This window comes from Labeo rohita, chromosome 9, assembly GCF_022985175.1.
Source record: "Labeo rohita strain BAU-BD-2019 chromosome 9, IGBB_LRoh.1.0, whole genome shotgun sequence".
Classification (NCBI taxonomy): domain Eukaryota; kingdom Metazoa; phylum Chordata; class Actinopteri; order Cypriniformes; family Cyprinidae; genus Labeo; species Labeo rohita.
Window position 1 is genome coordinate 8,440,884 of NC_066877.1, and position 21,489 is coordinate 8,462,372.

The following is a 21,489-nucleotide window of genomic DNA, read 5'->3' on the forward strand; positions in this document are numbered from 1 at the left end:
GAGGTGTTTATGGCCTCTTCTGATTACAGTCACACCTCACTGCCAGGCACAAGGTGTTCAGAGCAAACCACCGCTGCGGCACACAGTGGCAAAACCACTTCACACACAGGTCTCGGTGTGCTTTCAGCTAAACGCCTCTTTGGAACCACTGCGACAAGTGATTTTTATTGAAATGTCTTAATTTATAGGACCTTTGGGGTTTTTTGGATCACATTTCTAAAATCTTGCAGCAAGTGTTACTACTATAGACCTATTTAAATTGTTATATACCATCATGTAGCACACAACAATACATGTATATACTTATGATACTATATTTAAGCTTTTTTTCTCATCAGAAATGTTAAATTAAATTGATTAAAAGTGACAGTAAATACATGTAAAATGTATTTACGGAAGATTTCTTAATTATTTTAAATAGAAAACCTGTTCTTTTGAACTTGTTATTCATCAAAGAATATTAAAGAAAAAAATGTCACAGTTTCCACAAGAAGTAGAAGCAAAACGGTTTTCATTATTGAAAACAATGAAATAATAAAATAAATATTTCTTTAGCACCAAATCAGCATATTAGAATGATTTCTGAAGGATCTTGTGACACTGAAGACTGGAGTAATGATGCTGAAAATTCAGCTTTGCGTCACTCACTCACTCATTCATTTATTCATTCATTCAATCTTTCAATCACTCATTCATTTATTCATTTAATCTTTCATTCATTCACTCATTCATTCATTCACTCACACATTCATTCATGCATTCATTCACTCATTCATTCATTCTCTCACTCACTCACTCATTCATTTATTAATTCAATCTTTCACTCACTCATTCATTCATTCAGTCTTTCACTCACTCATTAATTTATTCATTCAATCTTTCACTCACTTACTCATTAATTTATTCATTCAATCTTTCACTCACTCAATCATTCATTTATTCATTCAATCTTTTTCACTCACTCACTCATTTATTCATTCATTCTTTCACTCACTCACTCACACATTCATTCACTCACTCACTCACTCGCTCATTCATTAACTCACTCACGCATTCATTCATTCATTCATATATTCTTTCACTCACTCACTCACGCATTCATTCACTTATTCATTTATTCTTTTACTCATTCACTAATTTAGTCACTCATTCATTCTTTCACTCACTCGCTCATTAATTAATTCATTCAATCACTCATTCATTCATTCATTCACACACCCACTCAAACACACACACACACACACACACACATTTACTCACTCATTCATTCATTTATTCACTCACTCACTCAAACACACACACACACACACACTCATTTGCTCACTCATTCATTCATTCATTCACTCACTCACTCAAACACACACACACACACACACCCACACCCTCATTTACTCACTCATTCATTCATTTATTCACACACACACACACACACACACACTCACTCACACAAACACACACACACCCTCATTTACTCACTCATTCATTCATTCATTCACTCACTCACTCAAACACACACACACACACACACACTCATTTACTCACTCATTCATTCATTCATTCACACACTCACTCACTCAAACACACACCCTCATTTACTCACTCATTCATTCATTCATTTACTCACTCAAAACACACACACACACCCTCATTTACTCACTCATTCATTCATTCCCTCACTCACTCACTCAAACACACACACACACACACACACACACACACCCTCATTTACTCACTCATTCATTCATTCGTTCACTCACTCACTCACTCAAACACACACACACACACACACACACCCTCATTTACTCACTCATTCATTCATTCATTCACTCACTCACTCAAAAACACACACACACACACACACCCTCATTTACTCACTAATTCATTCATTCACTCACTCACTCGCTTGCTCATTCAATCACACACTCATTTACTCACTCATTTACCCATTCATTCTCTCTCACACACACTCATTCACTCACTCTATCATTTACTCATTCATTCATTCACTCACTTGCTCATTCACTCACACACTCATTTGCTCACTCTCGTTTACTCACTCATTCACTCACTCGCTCACTCACTCACTCACTCACTCACTCACTCACTCACTCACTCATTTACTCACTTAAATGAAAAAGATAGAAAAGAATCAGAATCAATAAAATAAAAAAGAAACATGTTTACCACTGGTCTCAAACTTTTGATCTCCACTTTATACGATTTTGAAGCCAAGTATTGCAAGGCATGTTGTTTCAATAAGAAATACTGACATACTACAGTAAAAACCACCCACTCTTTATTCTTTAATGCAAACCCGTGGAGGAGCCTGGTACCCACCAGATGAAAAATAAACAACTGAATTCATTACAGTTGCAAAAAATAAATAAATGAAAACACAAAGGCGAGATAAACATTCACCCTGAATGGGGAGTGAAAAGAGGTTTATTGCTGTAGTAGTGGTCCAACAGCCACACAGCAGCTCTGCTGACTGCAGCGGAGGAACAGCATTCTGCAGCGCTGCCAAACTCACACACAGAGCTGTCAATCACAGCACCATCTCAGTATGCAGCGCCGCGAACGCTGGCACTCAAAATCACCCCGATTCCTCTTGGAAATGTCCATGTTTTTCTACTAGATCAAAGCCAGATTTGGTTTGTTTTGTGTCTTTTCTCTTTTTTCTTTCTTTATATAATGTTGTTTTTTTTAGAAGGATATGGTTTAAGGCCTGTTTAAAATTACAACACTTATTCATGCTAAGCCTCTTATGGACAAACCTACACAAAATGCTCATATTTATTTATTTTTTTCTGTGAATGATGGCTGTTTGTAGGCTGATGAATGTTGTCTAGCTTTTGCAGTGCAGGTTATTCTGTATGAATGAGATACATTTGCTCTCTCTCTGTGCTGAGAGCTTGTGTTGACATCCTGTATAACTCAGGCTCTCGTTTGAAAATAATCCTCCAGAGGTGAGAGGAACCTCAAATGCTCTCAGTCAGGAGGGCATGACAGGAGAGGGAAGAGAGAGGCGCTTCACAGAGTGTCAGATTCCTCAGATTCTAGCCCATCTCTCATCAGCAGAACACAGATAGCGCTCTCTCCCCCTTCTCCTCGCTTTCAGCCTTATATAAACCTCTCACATGAGAGACAGACAGAAGGAGAGAGAAAGAGAGGACACAGGAGATGGTCATGTACTGCCCAAGGCCTTCATTGTGAGTCACGCGCTGCAGTATGGAATCCAACAAATTCTGGCCGGGTCACTCTTCACCTCAAATCCAAAAGAGAGAAACCGCAATTATATAAAAATAGATGATTTAAAATAAAATAAAATTTATATTGAAAATATTAATAAATAGTACTAATAAATAATACTAAAACACTAAACATATTATTATATTATATTATATTATATTATTATAGTATATTATATTATATTATATTATATTATAGCTGAAATTAAATAAAATATATATGTTGGATGGAGAAAAATTAAAAACTAGAAATGCTGCCTTTGCATCAAATATTTGATGGAAAGACTTAAAAACTAGAAATTCTGCCTTGGAAACCACCTGAAATAAAAAGCACTAAAATTACTAAAACCAAAATTGATATTATATTTAGTTGTCATTAATTGAAATAAAGCTAAAGTCAAATCAAATATGCAAATTAGAAATATTTCCTTGGCAACTACATGAAAATAAATAAATAAATAAATGAAATAAATAAAGATTAATTAACATATTAAAAATTCTAAATATTTATACAAAAATATAGTAAACATTATTAAAACACAAATTAAAATAAAATAATATATAAAAATAATGTAATATAATTTAATAATAATAATTTTTATAATGTAATAAAATAAAATATTGAATTGATTGGTAAATAATACTAAAACACTAATATAATATAATATAATATAATATAATATAATATAATATAATATAATATAATATAATATAATATAATACAATATAATATAAAAGGAAAAACATAAATGAAAATTATACATTTTCCATTTCAACTACCTGAAGAAAAATAAAAACATAAAACGACTAAAATAAAAATAAATGAAAGCTTAACTGAAATATTAAAAAAAGAATTAAATAATATAACATATAATGCTAAAACACTAATTCAAATATATAGTATTAATAAATAATACTAAAACACCAGTATATTATATTATATTATATTATATTATATTATTGAAATAATTTAGCTGAAATAAAATATAAATATTATAATTATTATATTAATATATAAATATAAAAACCTTAATTGACATTTTAAAAAAATTTAAATATTTATAAAAATTTAATAAATAATATTAAAACACTAATTAAAAATTAAAAATTAAATATTGAAAATATTAATAAGTATTATTAGTAAATAATACTAATATAATATAATATAATATAATATAATATAATATAATATAATATAATATAATAATACAAATGGAAAAACAAATGAAAATTAGACATTTCCATTTCAACTACATGAAGAAAAATAAAATCATAAAAATAAAATAAATTAAAGCTTAACTGAAATTGTTAAAAAAATAATAATATTAATAGTAGTAGTAGTAAGTAATAATAATAAAAATAATAATAATGAAACAATTCAAATATTGAAAATATTAATCAATTATTATATTATAATATATTATATTATATTATATTATAATATTATTCTAAATGAAATATATATATTCTAAATGATGTATGTTTTCAATCATGTTGATCCATTCATTCATTTATTTTTTAAATATAATACAATAAAAATTGAAGCAATGATGTTGTCTTGATGTTGATTTTTGGGGTGAAATGTGGCCTGGACATGTTTTCATGAGATTCACCCTTGTATATCCACTCCTTTGGACCACGTCACGAGTTGGATGGATAGCTGTCATATCTGGTTCAATAAACTTTGACCCCACTCTCCAACCTACACCCACTAAAACACACAAACCTCTACACACAGAGTCGCTCATTCTTGGAAATGTGTCTCTTTATTTAGCACAGACAGCCGAGCCTCTGCCCTATTATGTGTGGAAGTTACGTTAGCATGCCGTCATCAGGAGAGACAAAGAAATGTGTCAGGTAACTGGATAGTGGAGGAATGCATTTTCCGAAGCATGGCAGGAGAACGGGTATGTGGTCAGCTGGTTCACACAGACGTTAGTGCTGTGTGGGGTTTTAGGATGTGAACTTCTGACCCTGGAGTCACCTGTCATGTCAAATGAGCTGTGACGTCTTTCTCCCTCTCCCTCTCTTCTGTCAAAGAACCACAGCTGTCATTTTCACACCTCTACACACACACACACACATATCCTAACATCCATGCACCACATATCCTTCCTTCAATGGAAGACTTCTCTAAACATTTTGCTTTTAAAAATAACATGTTACTTAATACTGAACTATTCATTATAATTATGTTGCATTGTCAGATTTTATGGAAGTTAAACCTTGCGAAAATTAAGTACACCTTAGCATACTTTAAAAAAAGAGTACTTATTACAGAATAATTCTCATTACTTAAAACAAGGCAAATTAGTGGGAGACCGCAATCCCATAAAAGTGTCAGTGGGAGAGGAAATATCTGTGGCTGATCTACTGACAATGCAGGTTACTTCTGGTATGTTGTCATTTTTAAGAAATTCAAACAATAAATACTGTTTTGTGGCTCTTTAATGTATTGTGACAGATCACTGTATTGCCTTATTAGATCAATCAACATGTGAACCCATCGTCTTTTCTTCTTTACATAAAGCATGGAAAAACTTGAATGAACATCAGAATGTATTTTATTTCAACCATGGAAAGATGTCAGTACACCCAATTTTAAATTTTCAAATTTAAGTCCACTGAAGTTAATCTACTCTCTTATCTGGTTTGTTTGTCGGACAGAATGGCGGATTCAGCGTTATGATTGGTCAGATCGCCTGTCAATCAAGCTGCTTGCGAAGGGTCAATTGTGCAAATACTGGTAAACTGACTATGGCACCTTAAGTAAATCATGTTGTGTGTTTCGTTTGAATACTCTCCCCCCGTGAATTTAATTTTATATTTACATTTACATTATATTTACATTTCACATGTTTTCATTGCTAATTTTTCAGTGTGTGTATTTAGTAAATCCAGACCGTAGGTTTTTATGCCAAAAAGAGGGTTCATGCTGGTGCAAGCTGTTAGCAAATCTGGCCCTTAATTGCATAGCAAATGTATTCTTACACTGCCCTCCAAAAGTTTGGAAACATCCCTGGCAAAGTGTGGTTTTGGACGATATCAGCATACATCCTTATAATTTATTGGTGCAAATACATTAAAGTAACTTGACATTATCATTGAAGACCAGCAATAATAATTTTCATTTTGATTACATAATAATGGCAATATACACATGTCAAAATCAGACATGCCCCTTTGTCATGTGATGCCTGGTTACTGCTTTAAACTTGGCCCAGGTTTTTAAAAGATTTTTGGGTCAGCACACCTTAATAGCTTCAACAATTGTTTGCCAATTAAGTTTAGAATACAATGAATTTAGGCCCAGATTATGCAGAGCTGTAATAGCTGCTAATGGTGGATATTTTGATGAATCGATCGATGTATAAACTGTTTATGTAATAACATATGTTTCTGTAGTTTGTGTTGTCTCTTATCAGTTCAAAATTATCACAAATTAAAAAGGATTCATGCCAATATTGTTCAAAACCCCACTTTTCTAGGGCGTTTCCAAATTTTTGGAGGGCAGTGTAGATTACATTTATATTTATTGAAATTACCTTAACTTTAGAGTGCTTTTTGACCCAGGACTTTATTACTTTGTGTGATTTCATAATTCATTCTGTCTTTGATAATTAGTTAAATTATATAATTAGTTCTGTTGTTAAATATGGATAAAGTGAGCGTACTGCAAAATTACAACCTTTTAAAAGCATTAATATTGAAAACTGTGTCATGTATTTAAATATATTTGTAAGTACAATGTTTGTTATTTTCATGAATCTGGCCGGTGACCTTCGGTTCACTCACTACCAGATGTCGCCCTCTCACTCCATTGACATTACACTGACTGTTGCACCACACCCCGGACTACATTCCCCATCAGCCATTGCGCTGATCACCTGTGTCCAATCATAGACTCTATTTAAGCCCCGGACTTCTTTTTAGTAGTCGCCGAGTATTGTATTGTATTGTGTTAACTCTTATACGAAGCCTTGTCCTAGTTATCCTGTGTCTAGTTTGTTCTTGTTTTGCCTTGTATTCTTAGTCGTTTCCTAGCCAAGTTATATGGTTTAGTCTGTCTCGCTGCCTGCCTTTTGGAACTCTAGCCTGTCATTTCGGAATACCCTTTTGCCTAGCCCCCTGGATTACATTCGCCGTTCTCTGACCCTCGCCTGCCTTTTGGACTACTCTTTTGTCTTGCTCTAACATACCTGACTGCCAATGCCTGACCCTGCCTGTTTGTCCATGTCTTTGTCGATGTCCAAATCCAATAAAAGCTTGCGTAAGGATCCGCCTGCTTGCGTCTCCCTCACTACGTTACAGTAATGAGGAAGCTGCATAAGTACAAATATTAACTTGTATATCCAATAACACACTACAGTTAAAATTATAATCAAGTAGTTTACATGTGCTTTAGTTTGTTATTTAAAAAAGTAAACCTTTTAATTTGACATTTTTTTTAAAGAGAACTTAAGTGTTATTAAAACATTTATTCACGAAAAAACATATCTTTAAGCACACTTAAGTGACTTTTAAATTCATTAACATATTATCTGCAAGTAAAGTTAGTTTTGAGATTTGAAGTACACTAAGTACACATTTTAGTTCACCCAAAAATGAAAACTCTCAAACTATTCTAGGTGTATTTCTTCTTTCAGATGAATACAGTTAGAGTTATATAAATACATGTCCTGGTTCTTCCAAACTTTATAATGGCAGTGAATGGGTGTTGAGATTTTGAAGTCCAATAAAGTGCATCCATCCGTAACGCACTTTATTTATGCACTTAATCCGTAAGCTTTGGTGAAAAGTGATGAACCTGGAAGCACATTGGAGAGAGCAAAACAAAACAAAACAAAACAAAACAAAACACCAGTGAGAAATTAGAAATACAAATCAAATATTTGTAAAGGAATATGTCAAAGGATTTCAGCATAAGCCAAGAGGAAACCGGTTTTCCTTTGCTGAAAACAAAACTTGTTTTTCACTTGGTTTTTAGCATATTCTCACCAGAGCTTATACTACGTCTACGTCCTATGTCAATATGTAAATATGGATATTTTTCTTGCACAAATGCATTGATTCACTTAAGAAAGTCTTTATTAACCCCCTGGAGCTGTGTGGAGTACTTTTTATGATGGATGGATGCACTTTTTTGGACTTCAAAATCTCAACACCCATTTACTGCCATTGTAAAGCTTAGAAGAGCCAGGACATTTTTAACCCTTAAATGCATGACTGTTTCGCCAATCATTATTACATATCCGGGTCTTTAGCGACCCAGACCTATATATCCAGCACCGATGGATCTCTAACTTCTGCAAAAATTTTAAGAACTATTACAAAAGAATAAAATAAAGCATATTTCGTTACCTTTTGAAACTTAGAAGGGTTCAATTTGAGCAGATGATTTTTACCATCACCTTTATCCTCAGGGTGCACTTCCACAGCATATTCAGCATCTGGCTCATATTCGCGATCTCAACCATATTTGCAAAACTAACTTTTTCACTGACTTTAAAATTAATAGTTTGATCGCTGGCAGCTTATTCACAACATTCACCATCAAATGACAGTGACATTTATATTTTATTTCATACATATTGCTCTGCAGTAAAATCATTCAAATCAATTAATTTCTTGCTGATGATATTCTTTTGTTTTATGCCTGCGATAATCATGAGTGAAACATCTTTTACAAAAACTTAATCAGAAAACAGACATTCCTTTATATTTTATAATTTTTTTCTTGTTTTATTGTTTATAATCAATAGATTGAGGAATACTAAGAAAGCTAATGCCAAACTCAAAAAAAATGAGGGAGGGAGAGGGTAGTAAATGACGTCCCAGGTCACTAAAGACCCGAGGTATGCATTTAAGGGTTAAATATAACTCTGACTGTATTCGTCTGAAAGAAGAAAGCCTAGGATGGCTTGAGGATGAGTAAATCATGTGGTCATTTTTATCAATTTAAGTATACTCCCTGCAAGTGTGCATACGAAGATGCTTACAATTGGGCTTTTTTTGAGTCCAAACACAACCAATATTTTAATATCTCTTTAGCACAGTGGATGATTGACAGGTGATTCAGCGTGTATTAATTGTAAATCTTTCTCGCTGATGCTGTGCATGAATATACACATACTGTATATGTTCACGCACAGCATCAGCAAGAAAGATTTCCACAGCAAATACACATTCACAGCTTGAAGGTACTCTATGAATCGTATCCTAATTGAGTCTGTTTAGTTCATGTTGGTGCAGTAGTATTCTTATTTCAGCAAGCTTCACATTGATTTGCTGCCAGAATGGGCCTCTGCAGTCTATGACAGGGAGCTGGAGAGAAATGTCACAGGCAGTCATTTAGTCTGTCACTCCTCTTCCATTCTTAATCAGCAAGTGTGACAGACCTCCAACAGAAGAGGGTGAGATTCCAGCAAAAACAGTCGGCAGGCATGACATCCACTACAAAAATCACGTTGTTTTGAGTTGACTTGTGGGACGCCACCTTTAGTCAATCAAAAAACTCGTAGCGCTTTTGAATAAGGCTTTGAATCTGCCTGTGAATAATTTTGCACGCTCGAGGTGTGTGACATTGGGTTTGATGTCTGTAGAGGGTGTGGTGGTGTGGTTTTGCGCTGGGGGCTGGTTTAATTTAGTTGTCTACTGGTTAATAAAACAAGTGGTCTTTGCTTAAACATGTGGACGCTCATTCATGGGTGTATGTGTGTATTTATATCCAGTATAAGTGACAAGTTCATTTGAGCCCCACATTTGATCACTTAGTAGACAGAGGGAGTGTCTGAAGTGTGTGTTTTTGTGAGACAGGGCTGAGGCCTCATTAAAGTTGAACTTCTCAAACTGTCACTTACCTCCAACAACCGTTACCACAATCTCCTCCTCCTCATCATCATCATCCAGACACAAATGCACAGCCCTCATTACCACACCTCTTGCTGTCAAACACATATATGCTATACGTCGACTCACATACTGTACATTCACATATGTGCGAGCACACATACTCTCACACCATGAAAAGTGCTACTGCTGTCCTTACAGATGTGAGTGGACTAATGTGAAGGTTAAGGATAAAACTGGAATCTCTTTTTCCACAAACAGAGAGATCAAAGTGACGGTTCTAATGCCGGCCTCCTAATCCTCTGTTTCCCACAGATCAGAAAGAAATGGAGAGAGGAATTGTGAGTGGGTGCACAGTTAAGGCTTCCAGTGAAACAGTATGTAATGTTATGCTACAGGGGTCCAGGTCTGTTCCTAAAGAGCCAAGGACTACCAGAGTTTAGCTCCAACCCTGATTAAACAAATCTGAACCAGCTAAACAAGCAGTGCATCTGATACCACAACACAGCTCTGAAAAAAAAATACTGATACGATGCCACATTGTACAGCTTTTGGTTGTAATTTTCAGTTGAAGGGCAACAAGAGAAGCGATGCAAGTCTTCACTGCTTTCCTAGAGATAAGAAGAGGAGAAAAGAATGGGAAGATGCCTGTGGATGAATAAAACTCCCTAAAGACCTGCGTCTTTGTTCTCTCCACTTTAGAACTGATACCTTTGAGGCTTTTAGTAGACCACAACTACAAAAAGAGCTTACAAACGGCAGAGACAAGAAATGTTAGATGGCATCCCGGCAAGATGTAAACATGCTGACACTTGTCATGACATTGCAGCCACTGAAGGAGTTTCTCAGCGCAGATTTCAATGGATATATGGGGCGTTTAGACTCCTTGCGGGGAAAAATCGATGGTACGCATTTGGTTTAAGCCTACGCTTATATCCATCACCACCTGTAAGTTGTTTGCGTAGCTGTGTTTATAATATCTGTATTTTATTTTCCTGAGTTGTGCTGCAGTATAAATAGTAACAGGTATCGGCAGTAGCTCACAGAGAACAACCATTTAATGACATTGAAATAATAGCGCCCCCAACATTCCAAAATATGTATAAAACTATGTGTTTTTAAAGTAATGTAGAGCTTTCATGGGTTTTTCACTACATATTTCAGTAAAAGACATCATTTATGTTATATTAAAGGAGAAGATCACTTCCAGAACAAAAATGTACAGATAATGTATTCACCCCCTTGTCATTGTCACTGCCCCTTAGTTGTAAAGAAATTAGTTTTTTGAGGAAAAAATTTCAGGAATTATCTCCATATAGTGGACTTCAATGGTGCCCGTGAGTTTGAAGTTCCAAAATGCAGGTTAAATGCAGAGGAAGAAGGGTCTTATCTAGCGAAATGCTTACCTTGTCTAGCTCTCTGTGAACTCTGTGCATTCTGGTTCATGATTAGGGTTTGGTATCGAGAACCGGTTCCATTTTAAAACTGGTTCCAAATTTCCAAGAACCGGGTATTCGATAAGACACATGCATTTTGGTTCTGCTTAATGATTCCTGCATTCGCATTTTAATGTGATTTTAAATTTAAAAATCAAACGATTTAAGCACAGGAGGGGAAAGAAGTTGTGCACCGTTTATGTACAGCGCACACATTTGAAGCATGAGCACAGCGAACAGCGGTCCCGGTGCGGGTTTCCAGTCTGTGTTGTGTCTGTTCTCGAACCGTTCCGTGCATTTCCACTGCAGAAAAGGTCATTATGGGCCGGGTCTTTGACATTTACTGCCCAATATGAAAAATTACATCAGTATATCTTCATAAACAGAGTCGTTGTTTTTTGTGTGTATGTGCGTGTGCATTCGGTGCATTCGGTGTTAAAGAGACAGCAGCCTAATAAACATGCTGCCTGTCATTAATGTTAACATTAATCCAAGAACAAAAAATCATTCACTGATCTTGACTAAATATCTTTCATAACTTTAATGAAGATTACTCTATATTTTATTTATGAAAAGAAAACTGTGCAGTGTTTTTAAACTTCTGATTTAAATTCCTGTACCTGCAATTTTTTTTTTTTTTTTTTATTACTGACTGTTTACTTATCTTTAACAATTTAATGTTTGAAATATACATTAGTCTAGTTGTTTTTGCAATGGTATTTTTGTTAAAACACTTAGGCCTAAGTGTTCTGTAGGCTGTTCATTTTTGCTCATGTTATTCAGCTGCGACAGAAAGCTTTGTATAAATACAGAATAAAAATGTTTGACTTAATTTTTATTGACTTGTTTATATTATTGGAATTAAAACTAGGAATTGTTAAGAATTGGAATCGATAAAATGTAAATGATATGTAACCCTATTCATTGACAGTTAGGGTATGTTGAAAAACCCCCATCTCATTTTCTCCTCCAACTTCAAAATCGCCCTACATCGCTGTTTTACCCTCCTTGCGTGTTCAGTTTGTAAACACTGTGCTGGTACTTCTGCAGTGATGTAGGACAATTTTGAAGTTGGAGGAGAAAATAAGATGGGAGTTTTTCGACATACCCTAACTGTCTTGAACCGGAATACACAGAGTTCACACAGAGCTAGACAAGATGAGCATTTGAGGTTAGAAAGTATATCAATTGTAAGTGTTTTTAGAAAATAACTAGCTAGATAAGACCCTTCTTCCTCGAATGGGATGGTTTAGATCCCTTTGAAGCTGCATTTAAACTGCATTTTGGAAGTTCAAACTCGCAGGCACCATAGAAGTCCACTATATGGAGAGAAATCTTGAAATATTTGCCTCAAAAAACATCATTTCTGTATGACTGAAGAAAAAAAGAGATTAACATCTTGGATGACAAGGGGGTGAGTACATTATCTGTAAATTTTTGTTCTGAAAGTGAACTTCTCCTTTAAGCACTATAAGTCTTAATACATTTACATTACATTTACATTTAGACATTTAACAGACGCTTTTATACAAAGCGGCAATGGAAGCAATCAAATTCAACAAAAGAACCATAACATGCAAGTGCTATTACAATTCTCAGTTAGCCTAACAGTACACACAGCAAGTTTTTTTTAAATTATATAATAAATAAAAAGAAAACAGATAGAATAAAAAAAGAAAAAGCAAGCTAGTGTTAGAGGCCTTCTATGTTTGCTTTTTGTTAATTCTATAATAGACAGAGAAAAAAAATAGAATATAAAAAGAACAGAGAAGCTAGTGTTATTATTATTATTATTTTTTTGTAAATTAATGAGTATATATATATACACTATATTGCCAAAAGTATTCGCTCACCCATCCAAATAATCGGAATCAGGTGTTCCGATCACTTCCATGGCCACAGGTGTATAAAATCAAGCACCTAGGCATGCAGACTGTTTTTACAAACATTTGTGAAAGAATGGGTCGCTCTCAGGAGCTCAGTGAATTCCAGCGTGGAACTGTGATATGATGCCACCTGTGCAACAAGTCCAGTCGTGAAATTTCCTCGCTCCTAAATATTCCACAGTCAACTGTCAGCTGTATTATAAGAATGTGGAAGCGTTTGGGAACGACCGCAACTCAGCCACGAAGTGGTAGGCCATGTAAACTGACGGAGCGCGGTCAGCGGATGCTGAGGTGCATAGTGCATAGGTCGCCAACTTTCTGCAGAGTCAATCGCTACGGACCTCCAAAATTCATGTGGCCTTCAGATTAGCTCAAGAATAGTGCACAGAGAGCTTCATGGAATGGGTTTCCATGGCCGAGCAGGTGCATCCAAGCCATACATCACCAAGTGCAATGCAAAGCGTCGGATGCAGTGGTGTAAAGCACGCTGCCACTGGACTCTAGAGCAGTGGAGACGCGTTCTCTGGAGTGATGAATCGCGCTTCTCCATCTGGCAATCTGATGGACGAGTCTGGGTTTGGCGGTTGCCACGAGAACGGTACTTGTCTGACTGCATTGTGCCAAGTGTAAAGTTTGGTGGAGGTGGGATTATGTTGTGGGGTTGTTTTTCAGGAGCTGGGCTTGGCCCCTTAGTTCCAGTGAAAGGAACTCTGAATGCTTCAGCATACCAAGACATTTTGGACAATTCCATGCTCCCAACTTTGTGGGAACAGTTTGGAGCTGGCCCCTTCCTCTTCCAACATGACTGTGCACCAGTGCACAAAGCAAGGTCCATAAAGACACAGAGTCCTGACCTCAAGGCGATAGAACACCTTTAGGATGAATTAGAGTGGAGACTAAGAGCCAGGCCTTCTCGTCCAACATCAGTGTGTGACCTCACAAATGTGCTTCTGGAAGAATGGTCAAAAATTCCCATAAACACACCCCTAAACCTTGTGGACAGCCTTCCCAGAAGAGTTGAAGCTGTTATAGCTGCAAAGGGTGGAACCGACGTCATATTGAACCCTATGGATTAGGAATGGGATGTCACTTAAGTTCATATGCAAGTCAAGGCAGGTGAGCGCATACTTTTGGCAATATAGTGTGTGTGTGTATGTGTGTGTATGTATATATATATATATATATATATAGAATTAGAATAGAGCGTGCTAGAGTTAGAGGGTCAAATAAAGATGGAAGAGATGTGTTTTTAGCCGATTCTTGATAATTAATACCCAGGGTTCCCTCTAAAATAGTATATAGGTGTATGAATGAATTTGGACATAGTATATTCGCCATGTTGTTACTATTATGTGACCTACCAGCGTCAGTTGCACTGTTTCACTGTCATTCATAAAATGAATGCACACTTCAGAATCTAGACAGAAATAGTAGGTCATCCAGGTCATTTTTGCCTACTGTTTTGCCAATACTGTGAATTTGGACATACTGTTCGATTTCAGATTCAGCGAAGATCTTCATGATTACTAGAAACCTCTAGACTGGTGTGGTTGGTGTGTACACCTTGTTTGCAAGCAGAGGAAGACACACGCATGCGTCATGGTACTCTCGTGAACAAGCATCGGAGACTGACAGAAAAGAGAAGAAATTGTTGAATGAAGCCATTATTTTTCGTTGCACACAAAAAGTATTCTTGTAGCTTCATAATATTAAGGTTGAACCACTAAGCGTGTCAGTTGTGTTGCTGTATATGCAGGATCAGGAAGCAATCAGATTTCATCAAAAAATATCTTAATGTGTGTTCTGAAGCTGAACAAAGTTCTTATGGGTTTGGAACAACATGAGGGTGAGTAATTAATGACAGAATTGTAATTTTTGGGTGAACTATTCCTTTTATTGTAATATATAGCTGTCAGGAAAATGTAGCAAGTAAAGAACTTTTTCTGATGTAATAAGACTCGGTTCATTCATCACTTCTTTTTAAAGCTGCTTGTTTGCCTTTATTTGAGACTTTAACCTTCAGACGCTCAGACAAGGATAGGATGTGTATGTAATGATCCTGCTGGGCCTTGAACCAGATGACTCCATAATTCATATGCTGCGCTTGCTGATTTTCTGGTGTTGTTGTCTTTTTTTATTTATTTCAGTCACAAAGAATGACCAGTCACAGACATAAATATATGTAGATGTGTGTGTCTCTGTCTGTGTGTGTGGGCCCCATTCATTCTTCACAGTCAAAATCATGCAGTACAAATGCATTTAAATGTCTCTTTTAAATGCACACGCCCTGCAAACAGCCGTGACTAAGATAAATCATATGCAAATGTCTATGCTCATCTTGTTTTTAAGTGGGAACTGTGAATATACAACCATCTGTAATGTGAACATGCGTATGATATATGGTGTTTGTGTGCTCATTTCTGCGTTTATTTTCCATACTTATAAGAAAAGTGAAAATTCGTCATCATTTACTTACATCATTCTAAACTCATTTTACTTTCTGTTAAAAAGAAGAGAACCATAAAGGACCGATATTAGAAGATTTCAATATGGGGTCCAGAGACCCTCAAGGTGCCACAAGAGGGTTCTAGGTCATCTGTGAAAAATTAGAAAGGAAAAAAAAAAAAACCCTAAAATCCATATACAAAAAAACAAAAACAAATTAATAATAATAATAAAAAACATCTTTAGGTTTCTTGTCTAACAACACTAATAGTAGGTAGAAAAAGAGTTTAATATAACACTTTCTTATACAGTATAAATAACACATATACATATATACCATACTATGCATGTACTATAATATAACTGCCTTTGAAACTTAAGAAGACGGACCCTAGAAAGGAATTCATTGTATTTTGATGGCAAAAATCTCTGGTCTACAAGATTCATGCACTATATTCCAAGTTATCAGAAGTCATTAACAAACAAACTGAAATTTTATTCATTATTCAGGGAAAAATCAATGAATGAAGGGAAGGTAGGATGGAAGAAAGGAATGAAATCTCTTGTAGTAAATAAATTAATAAATTAAGTACTCTGGTGGTAAATAAAAATAAATAAAATATCTAGTAGAAAGTATGTAAGAAAAGAAATAAATACTCTGGTGGTAAATAAAAATAAATAAAATATCTGTTAGTAATAAGTAAGTAAGTAAATAAATAAACAAATAAATACTCTGGTGGAAAAAAATAAATAAATAAATAAATAAATAAATAATCTATGTAAGGAAGTAAGTAAATAAGTAAACAAATAAGTACTTTGTTGGTAAACAAATAAACAAGCAAACACAATTTCTGGTAGTAAATAAGTAAATAAATAAATAAATACTCTGGTGGTTGGTAAATAAAACAATAAATAAATAGATACATACATACTCTGGTGGTAAATAAATAAAAAATAATAAATCTCTGGAAGTAAGTCAGTAAATAAATAAGTAAGTAAATAAATAACCGGGTGGTAAATAAATAAATAAACAATTTCTGGTTGTAAATAACTAAATAAATAAATAAATCTCTGGAAGTAAATAAATAAATTCAAAATTAGTAGTAAGTAAATAAATAAATAAATAAATAAATAAATAAATACTCAGGTGCTAAAAAAATAAATAAAATGTATGGAAGTATGTAAGACGCTAAATAAGTAAATAAATAAATAATCTGGTAATAAATAAATAAATAAATAAACAAACAATTTCTGGTAGTAAATAAGTAAATAAATAAATAAATACTCTGGTGGTAAGTAAGTAAGTAAGTAAAATGTCTGGTAGTACATAAATAAATAAATACTCTAGGTAAATAAAACAAACAAACAAACAAAAAAATACATAAAATCTCTGATAGTAAGTAAATAAATAAATACTCTAGGTGAATAAATAAATAAATAAATAAAGCGTCTGGTAGTAAGTAAGTAAGTAAATAAGGTAAATAGATAAATACTCTGGTGGTAAGTAAGTAAATTATAAATAAATCTCTGGTAGCAAGTAAACAAACAAACAAACAAGCCTCTTTGTCCCATTAAGCTAATTTTTGGCTTTAAAAGTAAAAAAAAAAAAAATAAATAAAAATCTTGACAGTGTAAATCATTATGCAATTTCATTATATAAAATAGCAACTTTGGCCAACATCTCCTTTTATGCATTTACAGAACAAAAATGTAATAAAGAGAATGACTGAAGGACAACAAAGTTTTCTTGTTTTAAATGCTGCTGTGCGTAATTTCTGCTCCTATGAAAAGCGAACAATAAAATCAAGTGATTCACCATTCAAAGACATATAATTCCAACAAACAGAAAACCCTTTAAAAACAGTAATTATTTTTGCGATTACATTTGCTTTAGATCTCACCATAGAATCAAAGCCACTGCACACAGCTCTAAATCATCGGCAAAACAAGCATGTCTGATGGCCGACAGTTATCGGGCTCCTCCGCACACCCCTGCACCCCCTACACCCCCCTGCACCCATCTCTTTTATGAGGCAGGCGTAGAGGAGGGACGCGGGGGCACTGATGCATACTGAACACCTCTCCCCTCCTCCTCGTCCTCCTATATCCTGTCTTCCCTCCACAGCTGTTCCCCTCCCCATCTCTTTAGCCTCCCATGAGCCAGCGACGATGATTGATCCCACTTCTAATTCAACTGTTACATGTAAATCTATTTACGTGCACATATATTACCCTTATCAAATCCATACAGATGTCTTCCTCCATCTACCCTTCTCGGAGCCTCTAGCTCTTTCTTATAGGCGGTCTGTCCTCATGGCGTGGTGGAGATCCTTGCAGCAGGATGGAAATGTATGCAAATGATAGGGGGGAGAGAGAGGCGAAAAGAGACGTTGCCTGTGTCTCTGATATGTTGTCCCTAAGTAAACGGCTGCCCTGAGATACAATAACAACCTTGCTCATGTCTTCGCAGAAGGGGGTGGACGTGTCACTGTTTTTAGAATCATCTGTTTCCTCTCTTAATGCTTCAGCTGTTTGTACCATCCGAGTCACTTCCATCTTATAAAACACAAAGTTCTTGGAAATCAGGGGTGTGTTTCCCGAAAGCAACTATAGTCGCAAGTTCCATCGTTACAAATAAAGTTCAGTGGAACTTATGACCATAGTTCGCTAACGATGCTTTTAGGAAAATCACCCCTGATTGGATGAGCCATGTGTTAGGCCACTGTAAAATAACCATAGACACACCTGTGTCCACACATTAGTTCTACAGTAATGCCACAAGTCTATAAATCCATGTCATATGAGGCCTACTTTCTTGCTTTATTAAAAATAAACGAATGAATAAAAACACCTGAGACCACATGATATTTTAATGCTGTATTGCTTTGGTAGAAGTTGTCGGTACACTGTAAAATCCAATAGTGTACCTTACTTGTATATAATTAGTTATCTTTACTTAGTTGCTCTACTTACTAGCTTTTATCAAGTTACAGCTAATTTCAAGGTGAAAAAAACAGTTTACTTGCTGCTTTGAGTAAGGTTTACTTAAAATATTCAAGTAGTCACAACAAAACCAATGACATGAATACACCAGTGAGAGGCAGAAGTGCGCTAATGTGTTGCTAATGTGCAACAAAACCACAGAAGAAGAAATTAGGACAGTTAGAGCATGCGCAACAAGCAATGTTTTGAATTTGTGCTGACATCGGTTGGCTCCAGCTAACTGGCGAAGAATTTGCTGAAACTGGGAAAAGAAGCAGAAACTGCTTGCATTTTCACCTCTGGACAAAGACACTAAGGTAAGTTATCAAAAAAATAATTGTGTGTAAATGTGTCTTTCTGTCTGCTGCTAATTTTAACTGACTTAGCCCTATTTTGTGCATGGGCTGCATGTAAAGTAGACAAAAGACAAGTGATTCTGTTTACACTAGATGCTTTTTTACTGTCACAAATGTAAAACTTTGTAGTTAGTTTTCTGTTTTGCCCAGAGTTGATGCCGCAAACCCATGTTGATTTTAAGTTAATTTTTCAATTTACAATTTTATCATCATATGATAAATGTCATCATATGATATGTTTTAATACATCACAATTATTGCCATTGCATGATTAAACCTTTGTGGTTTAAATTAAATGAGCTCTTTGTCTCACAGTAATTGTTATTTCTACAGTAATACAGAGGAAATGCTGCTTTTGAATTGATTTTATGACTGTGGCCTCAAATAGATATGTATAGAAATGTGGACACTTTCTTTCTTTCTTTCTTTCTTTCTTTCTTTCTTTCTTTCTTTCTTAATGTAACCCTTCTAAAACATGCAACTATCAAGGAATGAATGTGTCTGTAATCTAGAAGCCACAACACTAGTGTAACTTACTTTTATTTGTCATATTTAGGACAAGTGTTTGTGGCAACTGCCTTCTCTGAACAGCGGTCTCATCAGCACAGGCCTCAGTACACTGGAGGTGAGATATTTCAAGCTAATACACAGCAGTACAGCAGTTTTTTTTTACTCAGTAATCACTGTGCTACACTATTTACAATTTCATTTAAAAAAAAGTCTTGCATATGCAGTATACCTCTAACCACTTTTTTTTTTTTTTGCAGATTTAAGAGGACACTTCACACCCTACAGCCCCTAAAATGTATGTTGCTACGTTAATTGTTTTCAAAATTTTTAAAATAAACAGTTAATGACCTCTTTATTGACACTTTGACAAAAACATTTGTACTGTAACACTTGAATGTCTTAAACTTTTTTTTTTTTTTTTTTTTTTTTTCTTCTAGAACCCAGATTTGACAGCACTCCACACCCATCTCCGGCCTTCCTGTTTCATTTTGCGATTACCCCAGATATTTCTACTACTAACCCGCTTTGTAAGTTCTAAAAAAAAAAAATAAATACACCTTAAACAAACACTTAATTGTGGGAAAATGTAATGTGTATTTGCTCTTATATTACTGAGATACTTCTATAAGATTATTGTTGATTATATACCTCGTTCACCCAAAAAAGAAAACTATGCCATTTAATCTCTCTCATGTCATTCCAAAATGAACAAAAGTCATGGGTGAGTAAATGATAACAAATTTAAATTTTTGGTGAACCAGGCAGGACAGATAACACTGACAAATAACCATCACATTGCCCTATTGAATATTTTATTTGTTTGTTTTTTATGCAGGTGTCTGATGTTGATGCAGTCTGGACACTAATATGTGTTGGATTGCTGACCATCATTAAAGATGATGTATTTCTCCAAATCTTTTCTGCCTTGACCCTGTGTCTTCTGCCATCATTGTTCAGGGTACACTGCAAAGAACAGTCTGTAGAATCTACATCAACTGTTTGCTTCTGGAATGTCATTTGGTACATTTGGATTACTGCTACATTTGGATTTACCTAATACCATGAAAAACACTTCACATTCAAAGTGTGGTGCTTTACTTGGGACAAAACAAAACCCTGAAACTAAAGTGACTTTTTGAACTTTAATTATATAAACCATTGGCAACGTGTGCAGCCTACCCAGTACACTAAGCATACCCTAAATCAGATTGTTGTCGGTTTGTATCAGATTGTTGTTGGTTTGTGTAATACATTACCTTTAACTTTGAATTGTCACTGCCTTAAATGTATGTGTCATATGAATGGAACATTGTTTTCATTAATTTGTAATGGATTTTTGAAGCACTTAAGTTACTAGACTAGTTAAATTACTAGTTACTATTACTACTTAAATTAATAGTTAGTAATTTAAGTGCTTAGTTGCATTTACTTGAACAGAAATCTAATTTATTGCTAAAACCATGCAAACCGATAGCTTTAAATAAACCAAGTAAGCATTACTCTAGCACCAGAGTAACGCTTACTTGATTTATTTAAGGCAATCGGTTTGCATGGTTTTAGCAAGTAAATTAGATTTCTGTTCAAGTAAATACAACTAAGTGATTCTGAGTTACCAGAACTTGCGTGTAAGTTTACAACACTAAATAAACCTTTGTAAGTACAAAATACTGTTCTTATTTCACTTTATTTGGTTTTTTCAAGGCAATCGGTTTGCATGTTTTTTTTAAAGTAAGGTTTACTAATTAGAATTTACAAGTGTAGTAGAAAGATTGGTTGT

The 21,489-nt window shown here is 34.8% G+C and overlaps 1 long non-coding RNA gene across 1 annotated transcript; it reads left to right on the top strand.

Annotated features, from left to right (window-relative positions):
- The first annotated feature begins 19,026 nt into the window (after positions 1-19,026).
- On the top strand, positions 19,027-20,007 carry LOC127170615 (uncharacterized). The gene is made up of 3 exons (XR_007828385.1): positions 19,027-19,163; positions 19,759-19,827; positions 19,970-20,007. It is a non-coding gene; the product is annotated as an uncharacterized LOC127170615 (long non-coding RNA).
- Positions 20,008-21,489: the final 1,482 nt, after the last annotated feature.